Consider the following 27,842-nt stretch of genomic DNA (forward strand, 5'->3'; position numbering starts at 1 on the left):
AGATTTTTTAGGGAAGTGATTTCTATCGTGTTCTTCCACCCCACCCTTCCACTGTCTGCTTTTAAACAAGTCAAGCTTTTCTAGCACATGTGGCTTTCCGCAGCTCAGCTATGCTCCCTGAAATAGTGATTGCTTTACCAGATCAGGCTTTTTTGGGAAGGACTTCCAAACAGTGATCTAATAAACCTGATATGTTAAAATACTTGAGCATTCAACAAGTGTTTGGCGAGACAGAAGGATGTTCTTGGAGTTAATATCCAAAGGATACGGAACACGTAGTGTCTTACTGTGTCACAGTGCTATAACTCACTTTATATTTTGCTGCCTGTAGATATTTTTTTCCTTTTTTTTTTTTTATTTTCTCCCCAGCCTTCGATCTTTATTCCTGAGGTGCGAGTATGTCCATGGGGCTGTTCAATGTTCAGAAGTGGCTTTCTCCAGCTGTATGCTCTCTATACTTATTTGGCCAGTGAGAATTTGTACTAACACATTTACTTTAACTAGATGCTTAGCTGATTGACTCTGTCATCACCTGATAGCTTTCTGCAGACCTGGGGGATTTGGGGAGGCCAGGTGGAAGGTGAAATGGCTATTGAGAAAACCTAAGCTTAGTTCTTCCTTCTCCCTCCAGGAAATGATCTAATTGTTTAAAAAATGATTGATAGATGGAAAGGAAGTAAAAATCCTAACAAGAAATTAAACAGTTTTGTTGAGAGATAGTTTTTCTAGGAACAGGTGGATGCCTAACACCTAGGGTCCGGTCTTTGCCCAGATCTCTTCTTTTTTGTTCCACTGATTTTGTTGCATTCATCTCTAGTTTGGAGAAAACAAAGGGTCAGACACAGTGAGCCAGATAGCAGGGGATGCAGCTGTTTCTCTTGCAAGACTGCTTCGTACCTCTTGCTTCATTCTGTCAAGGGCCCTTGCTTTGCTGGCAAGTTCTTGTATCCTATTGCTCTGCTGCCTCCAATTTCTGAGAAGGGTTTAAAATGCTTTTTTAAATTGCTATTGCTCCAGCTGTCTCTAATTAGTGACTATGGCATTGTTGTTCTCTCTTGATACCAACGGGGAACAATAAAAGACCATCCTTGCCCCGAAGATCTCACAACATAAGTGGAGAACAAGAGACACAAAGCAGATGTAGAGAACAGCCCTGGAAAGCCCAGCACAGTGGAGAGGTGATCACGAATTTTGGGTTAGGCAGTAGTGAAAGCACAACAGCTACCAAGTCACTGTAAGGAATTCTTCATGCCAGCAGCTGGAAGTGAATTGTGTGTTGGTTACTGTAGATCTTTATTGGTATGCAGTTCATATCCAGAGAAGGCAGCAGGATCGAACATCTAGTATCGATAGTAGTAAGATCACATGAATCTTGTACATAATATTTATTAGTGCAAGAAAGGAGGGAAAATATTTTCTCTGTGTCTGCCAAGAACAACAGAGGAGAGGGGACTTGTGTGAGAAGTGATGAGCCACATGAGATGATTAATAGCAAGAATAACTGATGCCATGGTTAGGGGAGTTATCTGTACTTAATGTGGGCTTTGGTTACATGTTAAACATTCATCGTATCTACTCTTTTTTGAAGCTTCTCACAGAAATTGCACCAGTTGTTTGTATACGTCAATACAGGCATTGTGTTGTAAGCATACTTTGGAAGCAGGGTGAAATATGGTGGTCTAATAAAGTATTCGATTACTTGAACTTCTTATGTTTACATATGGCCCTTAATTGTGCAATATTCATCAGTGTTAACATTCTGCTTCTGTAATATGTATGCAGACTAAAACATCACAACAAGATCAAGTGGGTAATAGAGGTTCAAGCTGCCATGATTTCTTCCCAGAAAAATGCACAAGATGGTAAAATAGAAGGCCAGACAAATAATTAATTATTGACTTTAAAAATAGAAAGGAAGATACAAGCTACATAAAAATAATTAAGTCCTGCCTTCAGAGAATACTATTTACCCACAGATAAAAGAGTAGTGACCTGTGTTTCTCATGAAGAAAAGATGATGGCAGTTAATGTTTTTCTACAAAGCTGAAACATTTTCTGCTGAGTTACAAAAAAGGTGTAAGTAGAATATTACAGAGCACAAAACTAAAGTGGATTTAAATTAACAAAAATTGTTGTGATCAATTAGTGCTTTGTATCATGTAAAAATCTGGTCTAATTAAAGTGAAGATTTAAAAAAAATATTTCCCTTCTCACCCTCCGCTCCTGAAGAAATTAAATAACATTGACAATTCAGACACTTTGTAGAGAAAACAATGTGGATGATTAATCTGTTTAGTTCTCTAACTGACATTTACACAGCTAATTGTGTAGTGATGATTCTTCTTTAATAGACCTGAATATTAATGGAAGTTTTAGTTAAAGTTGAAAGTTGTTTGTTTAGGAATATCACTGGAGAAATAAGAATGCTTCATCAACTTCAGATTTTCATCACAGGTTTTATGACATATCATGGAACGTAAGTGCTTTTATGACTTGTAAAAAAATTGCTTCAATATTTGACATTCTGTGCTTCAAGGAATCCTGATTGGCAGTTGATTAGCCTTTTGCTCAAGTCATTATCTTCTTTAGTGAAATTAGTTGGCTAGAAAATTGCATTGTAATCCATCAAGGGGAAAGAAACGTTTCAGAAGCTCTTGAGAGTATGATCCTTTTTATTTGGTATACAATATAAATTATTATCCTAGCATGCTCTTCTAAAATGTACTGTTCATCATATCATAGCAGTTTGTATTAAATTATTGTATTCGTTTTCATTTCGGTCTTTCATTGAAAGTAGGTGATATGTGCTTTTAAATTAGCTGATGAGTAATACTGAAGGATGTGTGTACAAGAAAGAGTTTGGCCTTGCATCAGAAAAGCACTGAAACATGCATTTAAAAACTCCAAATATGTGGAAAACTCCTCTCATTGTATTTAATGCAATGCTAGTAGTCAGATCTTTCTCATTAGAAAAGAAAACTTAATGCAAAAATCATGTTAATAAATAATGCACAAATGTTACGGTAAGGTGAGGAAAATGTATTTGCAGAAAGATCATCAGTTTTACAAAGTCTGTAGTGTACTGGAAAAAATAAGACAGTGGTTTTGATAAATGTTCCTCATTACCTAAGTGGAAAGTGCTTGAAACACATTGCTAATTAGGTGCGAATGGGGAGAACAGTGAAGGTCATCTGCTAAGAAGCAGTGGGTAAGATCTTTCCTACCTTGGCTTCAGGGAGCTGACTTGTCTCCTCCTAGATGCTTTCCTGCTCTCCCAGGTGACTGTGGGAGCTCACTGTGCAGATACCGCTGATGAGAAATAAGACAGAGAAACAGCAATGAGACAACAGGAAAAATTCTGAAGCAGTGGATTTCTAACCAGCTGAGGGGCTGGAATAGGGGACCTTCTGAGGTTGCTTCTCACCAGTATGTCTTATTGCTGTGTAGCATATTTCAATTTGCTTCCCTTCTTGTTCTCAGGTTGTGGAATAAAACCTGTTTCCTGACATTTTGTGGAATGCAGTGGAGATCAGTAAGCTGAAAGAGGGTTGGATTTAGATTAGAAATTAGGAAGAAAATTTTTGTGGGAGGGTGGTGAGGCACTAGGACTGGTTGCCCAGAGAAGTCGTTGGTGCCCCATCCCTGGAGGTGTTCAAGACCAGGTTGGGTGAGCCTCTGAGCCACCTGATCTAATGGAAGGTGGGGTTGGATGTAGATGATCTTTAAGGTCCCTTCTGACCCAAACCATTCTATGATGATTCTATGATTCTGTGATCATTCTGTTTTCTTTTCCTTTTGGTAATTCTTTTACAATCTTCAACCATGACTTAAGGTCACATTAGGCACAAAGAGGTGCTTTTTGACACACTGAGTTTCACCAATTTAATTAACTTCAAATTGTGATGTAATTGATAAGAAGCTTTTTTTTGGTGGTATTTTCCTGCTTTCATAGCGTGTATGTTTTTGATGGTTTATTGCAGGATCTTGATATTAGAATTTCTACATGAATTAAATATATATTGAATTGGAATACAACCATATGTGTACCATATGAAATTACCTACTGTGCAATTATTATTCACGTGTACCATATAAAATTAGCTACTATGCAGTTATTATCCAGTGGAAGTTAATTCCTAGCTTGCTGGTAATCTTTTCCTCCGCAGAAAGACAGAAAACATTTTATCATTGCGTTTAGTGTTCCTCCTGTGAGATGAATGTCTGGAAGAAAACGCATGTCAGATGAAATAGGGACATTTTTTTGTATGTGATTTAATAACAGATAACTCACTGGACATCGTCTAAGACTGTAATTAAAATGATGTTTCTGTGTGTAGCTTTGTTCCAGTATTGACAGATGTGTCTGCCCTAGATCATTTAATGAATTGCTTCACTGTTGAAAATAATGGCAATCTCTCATAACTTAAGTGTCTCATAACTTCTCTGTGTATCTTCTCTGTGCTGGAATAGGCTTATTCTTCATGCTTTTCCATCTTCCCTGCACCATTATCTACTGCTACTGTATGCTATTGTTGCCCGGTATCTGATAGATGCGTAGCAAAAATCATTTGGGCAGAAACAAGTAAATCTAAACTGTATTTAGTGTAAATAATCTGAAAAAAAGGTTTTACCAAGTTGCCTCCCTAATTTGAAAGTCAGAATTTTATGCATTATGTGCTGCATGTTCTGTGTCTTTCCTATTTTAATTACTGTTGTTATAGTAATAAAGCAAGTTATAATAATAAAGCAAGTTTTTTTTCCAATGTAAAAAACTTAATTCCTGGATCGTTAATAAAACATACCTATGTTGCGCTCTGTACAAGATATTTGTCAGAAGGAGTAATTAAAATTAATTAATGCTTCTGGTAAAGGAGTAATTGTCCCCTGAAGGTATCGAGCACTGGACTGGAAGATGTTTTTTATGAGCTTCCAACAAAGTAAACAAAACAAATTTCTTTAAAAGAAAGACTGCTTTGAAATTCGACCTGTATTATTGCAGCTTACCTCTTGAGCTTATTGATCACTTTTTGTCTTAACGAAAAGAACTCTGCAGTCTCTCCAGGAAACATTACCAGCTACAAGCTATCCTTCTTGGCGGTCATCCTCTGACCACACCATGAAGTATCACTCCTCATGCATAAAACATAAGAATCGGTCATGAATTTCCTCCCACCCCCCAGATGCTATATTACGATATGCTTACCAGGAGTAATGTCACAGCCTTTAATTATTTACAAAAGTCATAGTAGCTGCCAGTGTAATGATGATGATACTTTGCGTATCTACAGTTCTTCTATCTGAGGAATGTTAAGTACTTTACAAACATTAGTTAAGCAAGTGTTATCTTTCCATCACTAATACTAAGTGGCCCTACTGGAATAATCAGGCTCCTATTAACTGAAGTTTCTCTCCTCTCCATTCATATTTAACATGATAAAATAATTGACATATTTAATTGTGCTCTTATTTCTTTATTTTTCCTGTTGCTTTTTCTTTATGTCTTATTCCTTTAGGGCTTGTTTTGGAGGAGGGAATTTAATTTTTAAAGAATGTTTACTCTCTAAATGTCAAATGGAAAAAGAAAAATCATTTCCTAGCAAGGTTTTTTTAGAAGCAGTTTAAGAATTTGTAAGACTTCAATCTCCAAAGCCAGGCGCTTTAAGGCTCTGTCTCAGTGTGTGTTGCAGAGTAGCTGGAGAATATGGTGCTTTCTTGAATGTTTGTAGAGTTGCCAGAGTGCCTTTTAGACAGAGGGGGAAATACAATTTAAAAAAAAAATGTTTGGCAGTAGCGATAGGCTAGCGTGTATGGTTCTAAAGCTTCTTGGCAATGTTGTGCAACTCTTCTGTCTAGGAAAAATATAAAAGTTGCAGACAGCTTTTATCTAACTTGACAGAGTGCAGTAAAATACGGTACTCGCAGCTCAGGAGGTGCTATCTTTCCAAATGCTGCCAAAATATATTGGTGTGCTACAATACTGTGCTGCTTTATTAAACTCTCTAAATGAGAAAGTGGGATGGGATTTGCACATTTCCTGTCTCATTATCCAGAAGTACTTCTGTTCTGTTTCTTCAGGGTAACCGTATTCTAAGTCTCTTGCAGGGTATTCACTTTATGGTCTGAGACCTCATATCACTTATTTGCATCAAAGGTGTGATAGAGCAAAGCCAACAGAAAAGATTTTCGTTTTGGCTTTGCTGATTTTTGTTTATGGGCGTTGATAGGTCAAGAAGTCACCTGAAATGCAAGGGATATCTTACAGCTACGAGGAGATACGCTTTCCTTGAAATAGAAAAAGAATACTAGTTCTTCCACAACATATTTCTAATTCCTTTCCCTGGCAGACATCAGAGTAACATTGTAATGGCATGTTTGAAACGACAGAAGAGCATGCCACATCTAGATTGTAACTTTGATTATTTGTCACCATTACCTGTCCTGGAAGAATTTTTACAATCTGTCCCTCCAGTTTCTGCAATGTTCCTGAATCTTCTGAGTTGAATTAAGGCTCACTGTTCAGAAGTAACTTCCAGTTAAGTTTGCATTTTTTAATGTGGTCATTGTGCTTGACCAGAAATACTTGTTAGGTAGCAAAACAAAACAAAAAAAAAAAAAGCTGTGCGATGGTGAGTTTATACTTAAAATTTATAGTATTTCTTCAGCTTGATAAAATTGACTAGAAACATAACAGAAGCTCTGAGGCATAAGGAAAAGAAATCAAATTTCATGTTTGTAATCTTACACACATTAAATTCCTTTTACAATGATTTTTAAGCTATACTGTGTTAGGTCAGCTATGTTCCGTGCCTCTTCTGGGGAATCACTGCATATGTTCCTGAGTGCAATAACATCTATACTTTTTTTTTTTTTTTTTTTCTCTTAGCTTTCCTTTTCAGTATTATAAAAGAATTACATTTATGCTCTTGGGAACTGTTAATGGTTTTGATTCACTAAAGCACTCTTTGTCTGAACAGATAACATTTATCATTTGCTTAATAACTGTCAATTTATGTGCTAATGTTGAATAATCAAAAGTAAGGTAGAAGGAACACATCTGGTTGTTTAACAATGCCATTTGACTGTAGTCTTTGAAGAAAGACTATATAACTATATATGTGAGACTTGGTAGTGCAGGTATTCAGGAACAATTTGTTGTTTTTTTTGGAGAAGGGATATGTTTGACGAAAACGTAATTGTTGTTTACCCATACCTGTGCCAAGGAAAAGTGCGTGCTTCAGTTAGCATGGAGCTTTTGTGCATTCACCCAAGTGTCTCAGTATTCAGGAGAGGATGCTCGCAAAATCTTCATTTTTGAAGAAACTTTGAATATACCCTCATTTACCCTCTACAGTGCACCATGTGGTATTGCATCCAGTTTTGGGGCTTTTGAAAAATTGTGCCTTGTTTTGTACATTTTAAACCCATTTCTGCTTTGCTTTGGAGCAAGTTTTGTTTCGATGTGTAGTGAAGCGGTATCTAGACCAGTGTAACTAAATGGAGCGCAAGAATTGAGGGAACAGTGAAGTACAACAATCACACCTACTGCAGCAGAAATGGGAGCAGAGCCATGAATACCTAATTGACTGGAGTGATGACTCTGCCCTGTACAGACATTAGTTTTGAGTATGTTTTGAAATACTTCAATTTTAACTCTTTCACAAAGCTCAGCACTCTGGGATATGTTTAGAAAGTGCCTTTAAAGAATATGCCAGACTGATGGCAATGTGGGCAACTCTTTTATGTGACTCGGGGAGTCTTGGGTAATGCAAGAAGTTTCTCTCCTGACGGTTTGCTGCATCATGGGAAGATTTTATTTTACCCTTGAGATTAATTTAGGAATGTATCGATGAAAATGAGAATAGTGACACTGACTGTTGAGTCTTATGGCTTGTCCTAACACTTATACTCGATGAAAAGCTTTACGTACAAATCTCTACACTTCTTCCTTCCCCTTTTTGCAGTCCTCCTTATCTGTTTCGCTGTTTTGTTGTTAGTTTTGAAGGGATCAGTCCCAGGAAAATATAATTTTACTATTAATGTACTTCTGCGTCAGTTTAAGTTTAAGCATATCCTGAAGCCAGTAAGTAGAAACAGGTTTTTAAAGGAAGGAAGGGGCTTTTTTTTTATCTATTCTGCAATGATTTCTAATTCCTCACAGAATTGTGGAGGTCCCTGTGGCCAAGGTGACTATCTCAAGTCCTATAGGCAAGCAGGCGGTTTGGACTCTTGAATCACGATGGCCTATTATGATTGTGCCAAATTTTGGACTAAATCTATTGAGGAGTTATGGAAGAACATTGTCCTTTTGGAAAATGTTGCTAAAATGTGGCTCTGTGTTTGCAGGGAAGAAATAGATCTCCTGATCTGTAGGAATTAATTAGGCCAGATCTCTCTGAGAATCCCTATTAATTGCATTGTCTTTTAAAATATTTATGAGTAATAGAAAGGAAAGATTGAACATAGCAGTCTATACTTTTTTTCTGTGCTTTCCCGGGGTATCTATTTGAAGTATCAAGAGAACATTATTAGTTTGCTATGCTAATATGCTTAACTCTATGGCATCTAAAAGTGCAAATGCTGTCTCGCGGAGCTATTTTGTTGCTTTCAAGTAGGTTTGCAACACTAACTCGTCTCATAATTGATATGGAATCTGCTGAACATGAGAAAATGTTCAGACTGAATGACTTCTCGGTCAATATTCCACCAATAAATGATAGAGGTGGAAGGTCAAAGCCTGATGTTCACTGAGTCATCTTGTCAGTCACGTCCATGATCTTTGCTGTATTTCATAAAAGTTGTGGCCACAGGTGCACACACTGCACTTACTCATTCACAGATGGGCAGATTGTCGTAGTGCAACCTGGGGCTCCTTGAAGCCTGAGACAGTTTTGCCAGGGATTTCTTGTCAAACTGGAAAAGAAATATGTGATAGTATCCATTTGTGCTTTGTTTATGCCCCGTGCTATATATGCAGGCTGCAGATTTTGAAACACTCTTATTCTGGTTTGCTTGTGCTATTTCTTGCCTACTTCTACTTAATTCCCAACATCCTATTTAATCTACTGATTATTTGCAGATGTATTTTTGCACATTTCTGAAAACTGATGCCCAGAGGGAAGCTAAAGCTTCTCTTAAGGTGAGGAAATCCAGGGAGATTCAGCCATCATACGTTCTGTTGCCATCGTGTGCTGGGCCAGTATTTCTAATTCGATATGGCATGTGCGTCTTTTATCCTGCCAGCAAGCCCAAAAGGTCCAGGTTGGAGGTGTGGAATAGCTGAGTGTAGAGCAAGTGAAGGGAGACTGGAGAAATGGGGCTTTTGGGAGATTTAAGGAGGGTCTGGAAGGGATTGAAAATACCACACATCACACTACCTTCAGTTTTCCTCTCTGCATTTTCCTATTTTGTGTCTGTCTCCTTTGTGAAGTACATAAAATCCTCTAATAAAAAAGCTGTGTAAAGCCTTGAGGAGTTGTTTTGATGAGATAAAAACTCTTGCATTCAAATTATGTCTGGTCTGTAAAACATTGCTCAATGAGATTTCTACTCAAAACAAATATTCTTGTAATATCTGTATCTGTGCTGGCATGCGCATAAGGCATTAATGGAGAAGGAACAATATATTGGTACTTGACAAAAAAATCCTACTTAAACAAAAATATCAGGCACGAAGTATAGTTCAATAGAGAAAACTGCCTTTCAGAAGGTCATGAATGTCACACTCACCCTTTTACGACAGTTGGTTAAGTAATCAACAATATCGCACTGGATTTTATACAATATATTTAAAAATACTTTTGTTGGATTGTTTATGTATATGCTTTCAATGGGCAAAATGATTTTTTCAGGCAAAACAATACTTAAACTCCAGGCATTGCATGCCAGTGTGAATTAATGAAAACAAAATTGTGCAGTAGGTCAATAGATGAGGAAACTGGCTTTCTAATTAGAAGAGCTAGTTATAAAAATACTTGTTGAAAAGGAAAAGAAAAATTAGGAAAAAATATCTGGATATGAAGAAAAGAAATCAGACCCCTAGTCCTCTGCTGAAGTCTGTGTTAAAAGTCAGACCTTTCTTTTTTGAATCACACTTTTATAGAGATTTGAGGCTTTAGATTGTCCCTTGTTAAGGATCTTTGTGCTCGTTCGTCTGCCTGCAGTGCCTGCCCATGTTGTGCATACCTCAATCCTCAGATAACAAATAATAGCCTGGCCTCCACCAATGGAAGCAGGACAAGAATATTCAGATCTGGTTTGTATTTGCTGTCAGCTTACACCTTTCATCCTCCTTAATACTTCAGCTACACCTATTTTTTGTGGTTCTCGCTATCACCACAAATAGGTGCATGGCCAAACTGAATAGGTGTCATCTTGGGACTGTTTTCGAGTGAGCCTTTTCTTCCAATTACTGTTTAGCTTTCGTTCTTTCATCTTAATATTATTAATAATTGAAAAACATTTATTTCCAATAACATGTAGGTGTTGGGTGTTGCTTTACCCTGGAGCATAAACATAATTAATATAAATAATAACAATAAAAAAAAAATTGGATAGTAAAACAGCTTCTCAACTTTTTCTGTAGATTTTCATCACTTCAGAAGGGTGGTAGGCAGATCTGTTTCATCCATGCTTTTGTTTTGTAAAGGAAAATTGAGCAGGGTCCCACCCAGCTTAAGTCATTCTCTGATTCTATGAAAGGATATATGTTGAAAATAAAACACATTAATACTACTGGAGTGAAAAGCATCATCTTTCTGTAGGACCATGATGAGCTTGTCTTAACAGTGTGATGCTGGTGACACTGAAATGTGAGATATTTATGATGTGGGATTGTAAGTTAACCATAGGTTGTCTGGAGACAGTCTTATAAAATATTTCACCAACATACTCACGCGTCTTGCTTATTGTTTGAACCAAGATCTGTATTTTACAAGTACTTAGCTGTGTAGAATTTCACATATAATGCAGTACGGGGATTACTTTTCTCAGTCATCCCATTAGAAATAACTAGAACTATGGCAATAGATTATTTGTGTAAGTTGTCTTGATGCTCTGAAAGAGGTTCTCCATCATTCCCTCAGTCTTGCTGTTCCCTAGTGCTTCATCCTGAACATCACCAGTGCAAGTAGAACATATTAGTCATCCTGAGACAAGGCTTGTTTATGCCTGTACCCTAGGGTGACTGCCGCATGTTTTTGTTCTGCTATTACTCAGTTGTTTGTTAGTGCCTGTTTACACCTAAGACTTTTAAGGAACAAATATCCTATCATGCTGACTTCTGTCTGTGACTGGTGCAGGGCCTGAGTTTTATGTGAATTATTACTTTGGTCTTTTGAACTTTTTGATTCATACATATTGTTAGGGCTCAGCAACAATACTGCCACTCTCTTATAGCGCAGAATTTTGTTTTACATGGATGTGAGAATGGGGTTTGCTCCCCTTTATTTGCAGGTGTGCAAACTCAAGCTTCGCTACAAATCCTGAAAAATTCAAATAAATTTCAACTAAAATTAATACTTAAAGGGTGCATTTATCTCATAGTTTATAGTTGGAGTCCAGCATGTGCTTCTAAAGGAAATTCCCTGACTCTTCATACTGCTTTGGTATTTAGAATCACCAAGTATCTTGGAGTGTGTGAGCTAAGCTTCTTTTTGGTAAAAGGAGACTGGAGGATGTGTCCCTAATTCATTCTGCTGGAAAACTGGCATTCAGTCCATGGACCAGGCAAGAACTAGCCTGAAATAAAAATAAATAAAACCCCAAACCAACAGAGAAAACCTATCCCTACCACCAAAAAAGTCCAGAAATGCGTATAGTGTTTGCACTACAGGTTCTCAAGACCAGCTGTTTCACTCCACAGATGTGCTTCTATTGGTCCTCTGTATTTGCTAATGAAGATGTACCCAAAGTGCTCGATTTTAATAGAAAAATGTAAGTGGGGTTTAATGTACTTTTTGCACCTATGGCAGCTCACAATGCCTCTCCAAGCCTTCTTGCCAGATTGACCATAGTTTCTTTTTATAATCCGGTGTACGAGTTTCTATTTGCAAGCCTTTGAATAACATAAATGCAGGTGGGCAAAGCTTCTTTTTAGAAGTATACTTCCTGACAATGAGTGGAGTAACACTAAGAATTGTGTTCAAATTTATTCTGCACTTGACAACATTGGCAGAAGCAGAGTTTTGGTTTTGTTTTTTTTAGTACAGGTAAAGAATCTGTTATGTATTTCTGGAAACGATGCTGGTTTGGAACTGGACTTTTTGCCCTGGGTCCATGCCTGATACAGTCTTTAGAGCTTCAGTATCTTCAGTCAGTATTATGCGTCCTCTCACTTTATGCTTTGCCATATTAGAATGGTTGCTTCTTTCTAATGGTATCAGGCTGCATTTTAGATAGAACCATGTATGGGTGAAAAAACCAATAAATGTTATGAGTCTGGGTTAAAAGTTCCAATGTAAGTTTTCAGAATTGGATTAACTCTCTGTTATTTTTATTCCTCTGAAACTTTTTAAACTGGAACTTTCCATCTTTTTGGTACAATACTAGAAATATACATTGTTCTCACCCCAGCCCCCACCTCCCTTTTAATGAAAGCTGGAAAGGAAAATCTAGAGGCTTAAGTATAATACTAACTATCATAGGATATATATTGTTCAGTCTTCCTACTTGTGATCATATGTGTTTTCTTTAAAAACTATATTTTTATAAATTGGACATATGCACGCTTGAATATGTCTACTGCAACTTTTATGGGCTAATGTTGAGCTGCTTTCTACTTTTAAAGTCATGTCTCAGTGTTCTTATTTTGTTAATACTGCTCAAACTGTGGAGAACATGAGACACTTTGGGTAATTATTTGTTCCGAATTACCTCTTAAAAATTCTGTTAATACGTTATGTATCCATGGAACATTGCTATGGAATTGATGCTGTTTACTCTGAATTACTGCAGACTGCAGCTCTCGGTGTTGGCGCTGTGGCTTGTTTGTTACATGTGATGATCACTTTATAAATGTCAATAAAATCAAGACAAAAACCTCTAGTACAACTGGAAGTAACAACTCAGTATTTTCCTCATTAGTTTTGGCAGCAGAGTAGTCTTACAAAGCAGTATGCAATAAAACACCAGCCAACTGAGTCCCACACTGTGGCTATAATTACACATTTTTGCTTGCTAATCAGTAGAATTTCTCTGTGTACACTATTATACTTTAATGGTTCTGTTGCAACACCAAATTTACTGCAATGTTCTCTTGAAGAAAATGGCACGTAATGATTTTATATTTACTACAAGAACATATTAAACTAAATAATACATAATGATGCTGCGCAGATTAACCAGCTCTTTAGTTCTTCTGTTCCTTATCTCTCTTTTAATAGTGTTTTAGGACAAACATAAAGTTATTTGGGAGGGAATTGCCAGAATTACCGAACTGGTAAATATAGCCATCTGAGTGGGACGTCTTGTTTCTTACTTGAAAACTATTAGATTATAATTTTAAGCTGTGTTTAGTACTTTAATTTTCCTTCCCACAACTCATGGAGCATAAGGAGGGTTGCAGGCAGCTCAGATAAGTAATAAGGCCATTAATTACAGGCTTACCTTTCTTGTAGGTTAAAAAAGCTTGTGTGAGACTTGATTAAACAGGCTGTTGGGGTACAGCCCTGTGGAGCGTTGGATAGTGAACAGCTGAGAGAAGTTCCACATGCAACTTTTGGATTCTGAGTCTTCCATTAACTGTAAAGGTCACTTGCTATAATTAGGCCTTGTGTCCTTCTCCTTTTTTAACTGATTTTTGTCCAAAGTAATTATGCTGCAAAAAAAAAACATACAGTGGGCAATGTAGAAGACTTTTTATCTAATGCTCTTTCTACTGTCTTTGCTCCTGAGCTTGTGGGGCTCATTGACCAGGCTTTAAACTGCACTTGAAGGGGGAGGAGGATAATATCAAGCTTGCCTGAGACAAGCTGAGGCATGACACAGCAAGATTAGGGGGTGGAGTGCTAGCAAGGGCCCTCAACTTATGTCTCTGAGATGTGCTGCGTACAGTGGAGCACAATTGAAATCTTATGGAGATGAGCCAGGGATCATTGAGGTAATAGGAGCCAAGACGGAAGCACCAGTGAAACACTTCAAAGGAATTAAGGGGTGTTCCTCTAAGAAGGTGACCCGGCTGATCAGCCCAGCTGAAGTGCCTCTACACCAATGCACACAGATGGGCAACAAACAGGAGGAGCTCAAAGCCATTCTGCAGGAAGGAAACTATTATATAGTTGCCATAATGGTAACACAGTGGAATGGCTTGCAAAACTGGAGTGCAGCAATGGATGGCTATAAACTCTTCAGAAGGTATAGGCAAGGAAGGAGAGGCCATGCGGTTGCTCTCTGTGTTAGGGAGTGTTTGGATTATCTACAGCTTAATGATGGTGATGATAGGGTTGAGTGTTTATGTGTAAGAATTGGGGAAGGCCAACAAGACAGTGATGGGAGTCAGTTACAGACCACCCAACCAGGATGAAGAGACTGGTGAATTATTCTATAAGCAGCTGGGAGAAGCCTCACAGTCGCTAGCCCTTGTCTTCATTGGGGACTTCAGCTTACTGGATGTCTGCTGGAAATACAATATAGTAGTCTAGGAGGTTCCTGGAGTGTGTGGAAGACAACTTCTTGACCCGGCTGGTGATTGAGTCAACTAGGGAAGGCACACAACTGCACCTGGTGTTCATGAACAGAGAAGGACTTGTGGGTCATGCCCTGTTGAAGGATGTCTCGGGCACAGGAATCATGAAATGATAGAGTTTTTGATTCCTGGAGAAGTGAGGATGGGGTCGGCAGAACTGCCACCTTGGGCTTCCAGAGGGCAGACTTTGGCCTCTTTAGCAGACTGGTTGACAGAGTCACTTGAGAGGCAGTCCTGAAGGTCAAAGGAGTCCAGGAAGGCTGGAAGTTCTTCAAGAAGAAAGTTGTAAAGTTGCAGGAGCAATTGTCTCTATGCGCTGAAAGACAAGCTGGCAAGGAAGACCGGCCTGGCTAAACAGAATGTTTTGTCTAGAACTCAGGAAAAAAAGGAGTGTTTATGACCCGTGGAAGAAGGAGCAGGCAACTCAGGAGGACTACAATGATGTGAGGTTATGCAGGGAGAAAATGAGAAGGGCCACAGCCCAACTAGAACTTAATCTGGCTACTGCAGCAAAGGACGATAAAAATGTCTCTATAAATATATTAGCAACAAAATGAAGGCAAAGGAGCATCTCCAGCCTTTATTGGATGCGGGAGGTAACATAGTGACAAAGGATGAGTTAAAGGCTGAGGTACTTAACACCTTCTTTGCCTCAGTCTTTACTAGTAAGACTGGTTGTTCTCTGGGTACCCAGTCCTCTGAGCTGAAAGACAAGGACAGGTAGCAGAATGGACCTCCCATAATCCAAGGGGAGATAGTGACCTGCTACACCCTTAGACACACACACGTCTTTGGGGTTGGATGTGATTCCCTCGAGAGTACTTAAGGAAGTGGCAGAAGTGCTCAACAAGCCACTTTCCGTCATTTATCAGCAGTTTTGGCTAAATGGGTCGGTCCCAGTTGAATGAAGATAAGCAAATGTGGCACTCATCTACAGGGAAAGCCTGAAGGAGGATCAAGGAAATACAAGCCTGTCAGTCTGACCTTGATTTCAGGGCAGTTTATGGAGCAGATCATCTTGAGTGCCATCACACGGCAAATATAAGACAACTAAGGGATCAGGCCCAGTCAGTATGGGTTTAGGAAAGGCAGGTCCTGCCTGACTAACCTGATCTCTTTCTATGACAAGATGACCTACTTAGCAGATGAGGGAAAGCCTGTGGATGTTGTCTACCTAGATGTCAGTAAAGCCTTTGACACTCTTTCCCACACCATCCATCTGGAGAAACTGGCTGCTGATAGCTTGGACAAACTCTACATTGGGTAAAAAACTGTCTGGATGGCCAAGCCCAGAGAGCTGTGGTGTATGGTGTTGAATTCTTTTGATGACTGGCATTCCCCATGGCTCAGTGTTGGAACCAGTCTTATTTACTGTCTTTATCTATGATTTGGATGAGGGTATCAAGTGTTCCCTCTGTAAGTTTATAAGGGACACAAAATTGGGTAGGAGTGTTGATCTGCTTGAGAGAAGGAAGGCTCTACAGAGGGATCTGGACAGGCTGGATTGATGGGCTGAGGCTAACTGTATGGGGTTCAACAAAGCTCAGTGCCAGGTCCTATATTTAGGCCACAACAACCCCATGCAAACATTGCGGGGGGAAGAGTGGCTGAACTGCTGCCTGCTGGAAAGGGTCCTGGGAGTGTTGGTCGACAGCTGGCTGAACATGAGCCAGCAGTGTGCCCAGCTGGCCAAGATGGCATAGCATCCTAGCTTGTACCAGAAATGGTGTAGCCAGCAGGAGTAGGGAAGTGGTTGAGGCCGCTTTCTTGGAGCTGGTGAGGCTGCATCTCTAATACCATGTTCAGTTTTGGGCCCCTCACTACAAGGAAATTGAGGTGCTGGAGTGTGTCCAGAAGAAGGCAACGAAGCTGGTGGAGCATCTGGAGCACAAGTGCTATGGGGAGTGGCAGAGGGAACTGGGGTTGTTTAGTCTGGAGTAAAGGAGGCTGAGGGGAGACCTCATCACTCTTTACAACTACCTGAAAGGAGGTTGTATTGAGGCAGATGCTGGTCTCTTTTCTCAAGTAACAAGTGATAAGACAAGACAAAATGACTTCAAGTTGCACCAGGAGAAGTTTAAATTTCATATTAGGAAATATTATTTCACTGAAAGCATTGTCAAGCGTTGGAACTGGCTGCCCAGGGAAGAGGTTGAGTCACCATCCCTGGAGGTATTTAAAAGATGGGTAGAAGTGGTGCCTTGGTTTAGTGGTGGGCTTGGCAGTGCTAGGTTAAGGGTTGGTCTTAGAGATCTTGAAGATCTTTTCCAACCTAAATGATTCTCTGATTCTATGTTGTTTTTCCTTCTGACTATAAATAAATAAATAAATAAATAAATAAACTCTCAAGAGCTTTTATTCCTTTTCCTTTTATTTGTGGTTATGCCATCACTTAAATTCCTCTTGATCATTATGAATATATTTGATAATCTTAGGTTACTGTCATGCTTTTCCGTTTACCTTGGAAACAGAACTTTACTGTCTGAGACAATCTGTCCAGGAGTGGAAATAGAAGGTAGGGTCTGATGAATGCAGCTTGCCCACTTGATTCCATGTGCAATTAATTACCTGTAAAGGTTGTGCCAATTTTGTACATTTGTCAGATTCTGCAATGCAATCTGATGTGTTAGTGAGAATAAATAGTTTTTCTTCTGTATTTGATTTGTGGTATGAATCTGTGTCAGGCTATGATACTGTGTGTATACAGGAAATTGTACTTCAGGTATGTGATATTTTTGCATGCTGCTAGAAAGCATTTGATGTTTCAACATTACTGAATGTTGATTGTGTCCTAGATCTTTTAAGTTATCTTTTTGCAAGCATTTGTCTTGGATGTGTTTCACGTATGATTTGTCATAGCCTCTCTAGAAAAGGAAAGAATATTTGAGACTTTTTATGGCTAATTGGTTTTCAGGCTTATGTTGAAACACTGCCTGAAAGAACTTTGTTTATACATAATTTCCCAGTTAATCTCATGTTTACCTTTTCTTCCCTTGTATTTATGCCATTTTAATTGTAATGTGTTCAATTGGGTTTACCTATTGCAAGACAATTTTTGTATAATTAATACTGTTAATTAATCTGGCTTTAAACAGCACTTCGAATTGAGAGGATGTTTCTGTGCTTGCAGGCTGAGAAGTATCTCAACTAAGTTTTCTCCCTTCCGTGGTTCATGATAAAAGTAAATTAGCACAAGTGAAAATGGTCCAGGAAATAAAAAAAAACACCCACTACTCAGTAAATAATTTGTAGTATCCTTACAGCCTGTTAAGCCTTACTGCAAACAAGAGAATAGCTCCTTGTTGACACTTAGTCTTATTCCTTTGTATGTTCCAGCTGCTGCTCGAATTCAGAGTTCCTACAATCACTGTTTTTTAGGTCCCTTTTGAAGTATGCCCACGTCTGGATGTACTTGGCTTCATAACTAACCTTTCCTCTGTTACTTTCTTCATCTTCTCTCTTTTGTAAATAATGCATCACTTAAACCTACATGAGGATTCAGTGCTGTCACGTAGGTAAGCTGAACCTGTGTGGGTTACAGGGGAAGGGAGGAGATTATTCTTGAAAACAAATTGCTTATAAAAAGTGTTTAGAATATAATATTTGAAGCCATAAGTAATGAAAGGTTTTTCTTGGCAGACCTGCAAGGTTATTAAGGGAAGTGGAACTATTCACCTCACCTCGCAGATCTCCTGTGTCTGGCTCAGGGTCTTCTCCCTTCTTTTATTCTAGCAGTGAAGTATAGCGTTCTAGTGCTTGGTGAACCTTATAGCTAAAGCGAAAGATCAAATTCTCTCATGTCTGGTTTAGTTAAATTTAGTTAGAATTTTTATTTCGCTACAGAAGCCTTCATGCATCAGGTCCACAAAGACCTGTGCGAGAATGCCTTTGCTTCCACTTTCTCTGTGAAGAGGTCTCTGATCACATCCCTTGTATCTCAGAGGGAAAAAAGTGGTTAACTTTAAAAATTGTTTTTCTAATTTTCAACATAGTTTTAAAACTATTAGAAATGACATGCCAGCAGCCTGTTGGGCTGTGAGGATGCACCACAGCTATAAGGCTCCCTTTTACACAGTCATTTTACAATTATTACTTGGTAGCCTGCTGTGTCTAAATCCTTGACCTGTGCCTGACAACTGCTAGCTGATCATAGTGAATACATTTGTATAATCACTGCGTGATGACTGCTTAATAACTGTACTCCAAATATGCAAATAGTGGGTTAATACAATTCATCTGCCATGACTGGCCCAAGCGCTTAGGATTTTTGAAACATTTGCAAGTAATGGAGCATACCATTGTGGTCTCCTGTCTTTTCATGCAGAGCCCTAAAATGCTGAAACCTAGAGAAGGAAAAGATATATTACAAAAAACCACCAAAGAAAAATAGTTACTGAACAATTGAGATGATGTGCTGTCTGTGTGTGTTATAAATGGGGAAACAAACAAACAAACAAACCTTCCTAAAGACTTTGAATTAGTTTTCCTGCTTTGATTACCTTTTTCTAGATTAGCGGCATGCTGTTACTTATAATAATCTACAGTATTTATTTTCTTGCTAACAGTACTGTCCACGTTACACAGAAGAGTACATAAAATTGGAAGATACAAATCCAAATGCTTGTGTGAGTTTGAAAGTCTCACAAAGTGTTCACAAAATGAAGAAAAAAAAAAAGAAAAAGCATGTTCAGAGTGATACTTTCCTGTATCTTGCTCAGGCTTGTGAGCTGCCAGTAATGAAGGGCTGGAAGGAGATTGTGTGGAAACACTGGTAATTTCTTTCTCTGATTTTGTCCTCTTCTTTTAAGCACTTGCCTTTGACCATCATTTGAGATAGGTTTCTGAGACAGACAGACAGTTGGTCTTACCAGGTTGTCCATTTCTGTGTTCTTTATTTCATTTACATGCAGCATCAGAACATTACTGAATCTCTTTTTTTTTTTTTTAAATAAAATCTGAGTTTTATTGCTCTTTCAGACATGTTTTTTATCTTTTTAGAGTCTTTTTTTCTTTATTGTTTCTCAGAATTTAACTTGAAGTTTTCAAAGAGTTAAGGAGGAAAAATACACTTTGTAGGTTTATGCACTACACAGAGATTGGTGTAGTGGTAGTAGCCTAATGTCATCAATTACTTATTAGCCATTGTGGCAAAAGGTAGTTTCACCAAGAAGTGTGGATATTTACTGTGAGTTTCGCCTGTGCTTGAGGGAAGAAGCACAAAGGTGCTTGTTTAAAAGAAGAAACAAGTGAAAAGCTGAAGGAGGCTGGCATCTTGGGCTGGGTGAACGTGGGCATTGACTTCTTGTGTAAAATTATTAATAAGTGTTAAGCAGAGCCAAATTTTCAAAGGGCGGTTAACGTTGGGGGAAAAAAAATAAGTTCTGATGTTATCTCCTCAAATATTTACATTATTTAAGTTCAAGGTGGGGTAAACCCCTAAATGGCAGTTTAAAGCTTAAGTAATAGAATTTTATTTGTATCCCTAAACTGAGTACTGCTGAGGCTGTAACTAACCTTCCCAATTTCCTGCCTATTCAGAGCAACACAGATATACATTTTTCCACACGATCCTAATCTGTTTCACACAGTTTGTTTCTTTTTAGTGGGCATAAGAAGCGGCTGCAATGCATGAAGCTGGACATCAGGGTTGTTGATGAAGAATGAGAGTCCTGTAATAATAGTGTGCTTACATAAACAGAAATCCAGGACAAAGTAGGCATCCTAGCGATGAAATGCTATCTAATAAGCCTTTTTGTCCTTCCAATCTATGCGGTATTCAGCTGGAATTGAAGTACTCTGACTACCCAGGAAGCCGAGGAAAATTTGTGGAGTCACCAAACCCATTCCTTCAGGGTGATACCACATTAAACTTGCAGCTTCTTAGTGGGCTGTTTGGGAAGCTAGGGGAGCAAGTGGAGATGAACACGAGCTGCATTTGATTTAATAGCATGGAATAGCCTGAAATTTCACCAAACTCCAGCTTATCACTTCACTTCTCAATAAACAACAACACACAGTTTTTCTGCTTGCTGCGGTGAGGTATTTAAATCTTAGCTGTCTCATTTCCATCTGTAGAACACTGTGGTATGTCAGGTGTCTCAACACTAACACAATTAAAAGGAAGTGAATGGTTCCTTCACACATGCCTTAATGTCAGCATTTTGGACTGGGAAAAAACTGGAAAAAAACAGTATTGGAGCCTCTCCTACTTCTTCTTTTCCTGCCAAAAGTGTGACATTCAGACAGGTTTATCAGACCCATGTTTCTCCGAGCCCTTATGCTGCTTGAGTGGGCTGACAAAGTGTGAATCCTATTGACATTTTAACTCTGTCTACGAAATTGGAGTGGAACACTCAGAGTATAAGAAAGATGAAGTCCTAAGTGTGAGATAAACTGAACACTTTCTTTATTGCTTAGTCATTTAGGGAAGGAATTTAGCAATCGTTATTGCTAACACGACAGATCAACTTTTAGTTGTTTTCTTATGTACTTTTAATGTGAGTTTCTGATCTCCCGAGATATTTGACTGAAATAAAAGTCTGCCAAAATTTGTGAGTTTACTATTGTTTCGTGTTTTTGTCAAAGTAAGGATGAGTGGTTATGTGCAATAAATGTAAAACACTTAAAATTTAACAGGTTCATGAGTAAGTGAGCTTTATTTTGTATAATTGTTGACTTCTTTATTTCCGTATGTCTTTTGGCATGTTTGTAGCACAGATATCGATGATGTTGGATCTTTCAGCTTCTTTTCTTATGCTTGAATGTGAACTGCATCCAGATGAAGGACAGCCTTCTCTGAAAACCACCAGTTGGTTATAAAATTTAATTTTCAGCACTTTTCACCTTAACAGACAGTAACTGATAGGTTTTTAATGCTAAATTTGGAGGATTTAAGCTAAACAAAATCCTAAAATGCAAGTTTCCTCTGTGTGACCTAACAATGTCTTACATGTGCTGTTGTTATGAGTAGGTTTGTTCGTTGAAGTTTGTACTGCAAAAATGGTTTTACTACATCTTATTATTACTTTTTATTAAACTCGCTCTGCAGCATGGGTTAGTGGTTGGAGCTGGGAGGACCCAGCATTTTAATTCTGGCTACAATGAGGTCCCTTATGCAGTCTCAAAATGTGGGTTCTTAAATAAAGATAGTCACTATACAGCAAATCGAGAATTGACGCATTAGGTAATCAGTAGCTTAAGCATCAAGACTTAAAACTCTCAGTTTTGTCTTTATTTAACTCAAGTGTAGGCACTAAGAGTTTCTGAAAATAAGAACATTTAAGGAACTATAAATTTACGTTGTCCGTGATGAAATGGAAACCTAATTCACTGAAATAGCCACCTCAAAATAAATAGTTCATCAGTGCTTTTTTGTGTTTAAAATGGAGAATTTTAAGGCTAAATCAGATCATGCTTTTATACTCCTTAAGATCTTGTCCAGAAAGTACTGTGTAAATGCTAAGTGTTTAAAATTAATTATGTTGGAGTCCTATAAACCCGTGCATTGATTAAAAATCTTCAGTTCATTAAACTTCCCAATGGCAGAGGCCATCTCCGCAATATAAACTGCCGTTTCTAGCAGCGGCATCCGACTGGCATCTGTGTCATAATCTTTTTAAGATCCCCACCTTTGTTCATTAGACCAGCAGCTGTTGTCTCTTGCTGGGCAGGATTTATTTCCCCTTGACATCAGTCTCAGAGGTGCAGTTGCAACTTTGGCAGCAACTGATGCCAATGAACTTCCTAGAGGTACTTCACCAGTTTTACGGAATTAAGTTGCTTTTGGTTGTGAGTTGTTCTTTTGATTGTTTAGGTAGGGCTTGGTTTTGGGTGGGTTTGTTTATTCTGGTTTTTTTTTTCTTCCAACCCCAATTTCCACACAAGTCCTCGCAATGGACATTTTTGAAAGGTCCACAAGGACTAAGGATGTGTATGTCAGAGGTGTGTTGCAGTCTGGGCAGAATAACTTCCTCGTGTGTGTCCCTACCACAATATTTGATATAATGTTGTTTTTCTAGGCTTTTTTCACTCTTGGTGTTTGCCATATGGAAGAACAGTGCTGTTTCATAGATAAATCATGCACAGTTAACTTTCCTAAATAAATAAATCTCCTGAATATCCTACAGAAAATGAGAAATAAAAATCTGGAAAAGCACGGTAGAGCAGAAATTACTATATATTCAGAAAAACAATATATATATTCTTGAAATATAACGTGATTCAATCTGCATGCGATGTTTACGCCATAACTTCAATTTATCTAGACTCACACACCAGGTCACAAGAGAAGTTTAGGGTTTATTATTCCCAATGGAATTTGTATTATTTTGCTGTGGTGTTTGATTACCTTCCCCTCTTTTATTTCCATCTGCACTGCAAGGCTAGTTTTGCTGAGGTAATTTTTTTTAAGCAGTGTCCCCTGATACCCTTAATTCTGTGTTTCCTGTGCTTTTGCTTCATTTGCAATTTTAAGAGGTTTTCTGTAAGAAATAGATTTGTTCTCTATTGTATATCAGTAAATTGGCTAGAGATTACTATATAATTTTAACCCTTTCTTCTGGAGAACAAACACAATTGCTTTGCAATAAATTAAATAAGAAAGGATTTAACCTTTTAGCATCCTTTATTGTGCAGTGTAGAAAGATGTTATCAAGGATTTCCATATTTTTATTTAATGCACTCTCATTTTGCCAGGGGTTTTATTTGGATACTTGATTTTGTCCATGTATTTTAAGCAATTATTTTCAGGTGACTTCTGTGTGCAACCAATACCATTGACTGCAGTTGCTTTGGAAAGAGTTTTTCTTCATTAACGGCTTCTGCTGAATTGTTGGGAGAACAAAATGCTGTCCCTAGTGGCTACTAAAACTTACGGATGCATGCAATGAGATTGCTAATATTATTTTTTAACTAAAAAATGTTGGGCTTGTACTTGTAATAGCTTTATGCAAGCATGAACAACTTGTGCTAAAGAGCTAAATCTCAGTCTCCTTGAGTCTTAAAATACAGTTAATGTATGTAGGTCTTCTAAACTGAAAAGCCCCTTGCATGTACTCATCAAGCCAAGCCACGGTGAGACAGTAAATATAGAAACCTCATTTGTATGTGGTCTCCACATGTGACAGTGCCGTGAAAAACAGGATCACATTTCAAAATAACAAGTTGACCTGCTTAAGTCTTTGCTGTCGTCTGAAACAGAACTGTTGTGTGTTTTTTCACAGCAATTATTATATATTTTACTTCGAGGTTGATTGTGGGGAGTGTTAGGCAGCCTTACAGCCTCCTGGTTGGGAGGAGAATGCAGAAGAGAAACCATCCTGTGGATATTTGCCACCTTGCTGGTGGCTCCAGGCAGGACTCGTTTAGTCTTAATGCTTTCAAAAATCCTTTGAAATAGCTTGGTTTATAATCATGAAACTTATATCAAGAAGCATAGTATCAATAATGATGGTTAGCAGCCCTGTCTTTGGTACCAAGTGTTACCAGTACTTGGAAATGCCAGTTAATCAGCATGTAGACCAGATGCAGGATTACTTGTCAAACTATGATTGATAGTCTTGTCTGTGGGATTTTCCCACATCTTTCCCGTAGCTGTGAAATAGCAGGTCCCTTGTGTATATAAATGACTCAAAAGCATATATATGATTTCCACAAACCTGGGCAGGAAGGACACCCTGTAGAAAAAAGGTATGCTGGGAAGCAGAGTGATAGCTTTGAAGTAAAATGACATTTTAAATCGGTTTTAGAAAATAGTGATACTGCATAATTCCTTATCACTGTTACATGACGCAAGCAAGATTTGACTATAAATGCCAGGGTTTTTCAGCCAGTTTCACAAAGACATTCCAGGACAGGAACAGTGAGATATGTTTTAATGGTTTCCAAATCTGTTTTGAAAAATGCAGATGAGCATCTATATATCAAATTGATGATACAGATGAAGTATCTGAAACCAATATATCAAAGATTGTTCACTTTCCCATAAAAGTAATTTGGCAGCATGCCATTATTATCATGTAAATCTCTTCCTCCTTACTATACGATATCGATATATCTTTGGCCATAATTTTTCCCTCCTGAGGTTGTCGCCGTTACTTGTAATTTCCATAAAGTTTCTGTGTTAACAGTGCTTAATTCTCTGTACACTTACAAGTCAGTGCACACTTTCAGAAAACAAAAGACCTCAAGTAAATGTTTTGTGCATGCCTGTTCCATGTTTTTTGTTTTTTTTTAAGACAGCTAAGATATGTTTTAGTAGAGGCTAAAGTATCACATTTAAGTTTGCTAATCTACTCCAACTTTGCCAAGTTTTTTACTTTATACTATGCAGAATGCTCAGATTTGGTGAGATATTTCACTGGGTGGGTTTTTACTTCAAGAATTATCAAACTTGTGTTATAGATTGTATATATTATTGGAAACAGCATGATTCTAGCATGATTTATTGAGTTATATTAAATAGAAAATGCATATGTAGCTCAGAGGTCATCTCTGTTCCAGTATTTAATAAAATATGGTAGAAAAAAGAGGTTATTCAGAAAATTTTGGGTGATTTGAATTTTGGATTTTTGAGGGTTTTTTGTTGGTGGTTATTCCTTCTCTCCTTCCTCCTTCTATGTCATCAGTCCTTAAGTATATCAGATGTTAATGTCTACGTTTCCATCTATACCTGTCCGGATTATTCAATAACTTTTTGTTGTGCCACCTTTACAAGGGAAGTACGCACGTCCACTTGTTTGGTTTTAACAGATGTCTTCCATTTTGCTTGTCATATGTCAAAATTGTTTATGAAAGAATTGATTTTGCTCTGTTAAAAATTCAATTACTTTCAATTATGTTTTCATCTTTCTGGAGGCTGCTTCAACCACAAAAACTGGATGTGGAACCAGCTCCAGGAAACTAGTGACAGAACATCATTATCATAGCTGTATTTTGTTTAAGAGCGTGCTTTTTCCAACATGAGATAGTTTATAGATGGGGAGTGGGACTACCTATGTGTTGGCTGTCACAGCTGATCTGGAATGTGATAAGTTAACTTGTTGGGTATGTTAAAACATTACAGATTTAGAAGAAGTGATAAATCTTTGCTTCCCTTTTCCTGCCAGAGGCAGTGGTTCCTTTTTGCTGGTTTTGTTCTTTGGATGTACTCTGAGCTGGACTTGGGTGAAAATGAATGGAGTTAGAGGGAAAACAGGTTGATTTATCCAGATGATTTTGTTGAGAGAGTAGCTGAACAAATCATTATACAGACACATTATACCATTATACAGACACATTATACAGGGAGGATGCCTACTTGTTATGATCAAGAAGGATCTCAGGGGTGGAAATGATTGATCCACTGCCAAGGGAATAATTGCATGGACTTGAGCCCTTGCCGAGTACTCTTGAGGTGAAAGACTTCTTCCTCTGTAAAGGATCATGCAGAAAGTGCTAGACCTAAGCATCAGTGCTGCTTTTATGTTAACGTCTCAGGAAATATTAATGTTGGTAAAGATTATGGTGGTGGTGCTTAAAAAATATGTTTGAGGTTTCAACACATACTGGTTTACTTACCGTGCTTGGTTTGGAAAATCATTTAGTAATTAAGTTAAAATAATTAAATCGGATATTATGAGTACAGGATAGATTTCAAGAATTCTTTTTTCCCCTTAAGGCTGCAAAATATTATTCTTGCATTCCATCTTTAAGTCTTTTGACCAGAGATTTTGGGTAAGTTGAGAACAGAGGTTCAGCTAAGGTAGAGTAATAAGACTCGACCAATTGGTGTAGATAGTGCATGACATGCTTACAGCTGATGGCTTGGCATCCACGTTCTTTTCACTATGAAAATTTTAGAAAACTTCATTGAAAGTGCAACAGCACATGATTCTGTAATTATTTGTCTAATATAGAGTATTTCAAAATTACATCTTGAGAGTCAGTGGCACAGTGTTCAGGTTGAATATGGAGTATTAAGTATTACCAAGCACCGCTTATCCAATTTTATTATGTCATCTGAATGTTGACTCTGCCATAGAATATCTCAAAAAGGCAATAAACTTTTTAGCACTTTATAGAAGATTTCATTCAGATGAAGATGTTATCTGCCACTCCACTTGGGGGCTTCAGAGAAATACTCAACACCTTGCAAAACCAGCTATGCCTTTAATGCAGAAAGGCCAGACATCTTATCTGTTCCAGGTTTGTCTTGGGGTGAGGGAATTATCTAGTCTCCCTGCATCCCAATGAGTAGCGAGTGGTCAGTAGGTATGCTGAGTGCCCAAGCCTTGTATTGCCCAAATCTTGCTATGCTGGCCTGTAGAAAGCTGTCGGGGTTATGCTATGAATTGATTTTATTCATCTCTTGAAAAACACTCTCCACTTGGCTTTTCAAACCTTTTCTGGTTTAACTGCTTCAAACATGCTGTTGGGAACTGCTATAACTTTGAACTGGTTAAATCTGAAAAAAAAAAAATTGGAACACCAACATATACAGAATCTTCCTTTCTTGTTTCCTTAAATATTAGTTTAACCTTTATATTTAAGCATATTTCTCTTTTTTAAAAATTGATATTGTAGTTTATATGATGATTATTTCTTGTAGTTCAACTTCAGCATTGCTGCTGACTTAGGGCCTTACTGTAGTTAATATGTTCCTGCACACAGTATTTTCCTTTATTTTTTTTCCCCTTTTTCTTAAACTTTTTGCCATAATTACAGTAAATGATTTCTTTGATTGCATTTTGAGAGGGCAGAAATGCTGTGCCAGCACCATTTTTTTATTCTTTGCTGCTGCTACTATTCTTTTGTTGGCTCCTGAGGGTAATAAGATCTATGAACTCTACTAACTTTCTTGCGTACTTAGCTGCAATTGCAACCTTTAGTAATGATTATTTAATTAACTCCAAAGAATTGCATGAATAATGCAAAATTAAAAAAATGTAAAAAAGAAAAAAAGGTCAAACCAAAGGTTTTTTTGTATTTCAAATTCATATGCATAATTTCTTGGAATTTTTGTCTAAGGCATTAGTAACACTAGTAAGGAGGGTAACGTAAAAGATCTGCATAATTGTAGAAATATAATAAGAGTGCAGTAAAAGAGTTTGGCATTTATCTGGGGATCAAATTTGTTTTCATAATTTGTAGGCTGAATTTCCTAGAGCCTTGAATAACACCCTTT

General features: G+C 37.9%; 1 protein-coding gene across 3 annotated transcripts in view; it reads left to right on the forward strand.

Moving 5' to 3' along the window:
• The window catches only part of MACROD2 (mono-ADP ribosylhydrolase 2), an 891,375-nt gene that overhangs the window by 243,739 nt on the left and 619,794 nt on the right, over positions 1–27,842 (forward strand). The window lies entirely within an intron of this gene.

This window comes from Cuculus canorus, chromosome 3, assembly GCF_017976375.1.
Source record: "Cuculus canorus isolate bCucCan1 chromosome 3, bCucCan1.pri, whole genome shotgun sequence".
Lineage (NCBI taxonomy): Eukaryota > Metazoa > Chordata > Aves > Cuculiformes > Cuculidae > Cuculus > Cuculus canorus.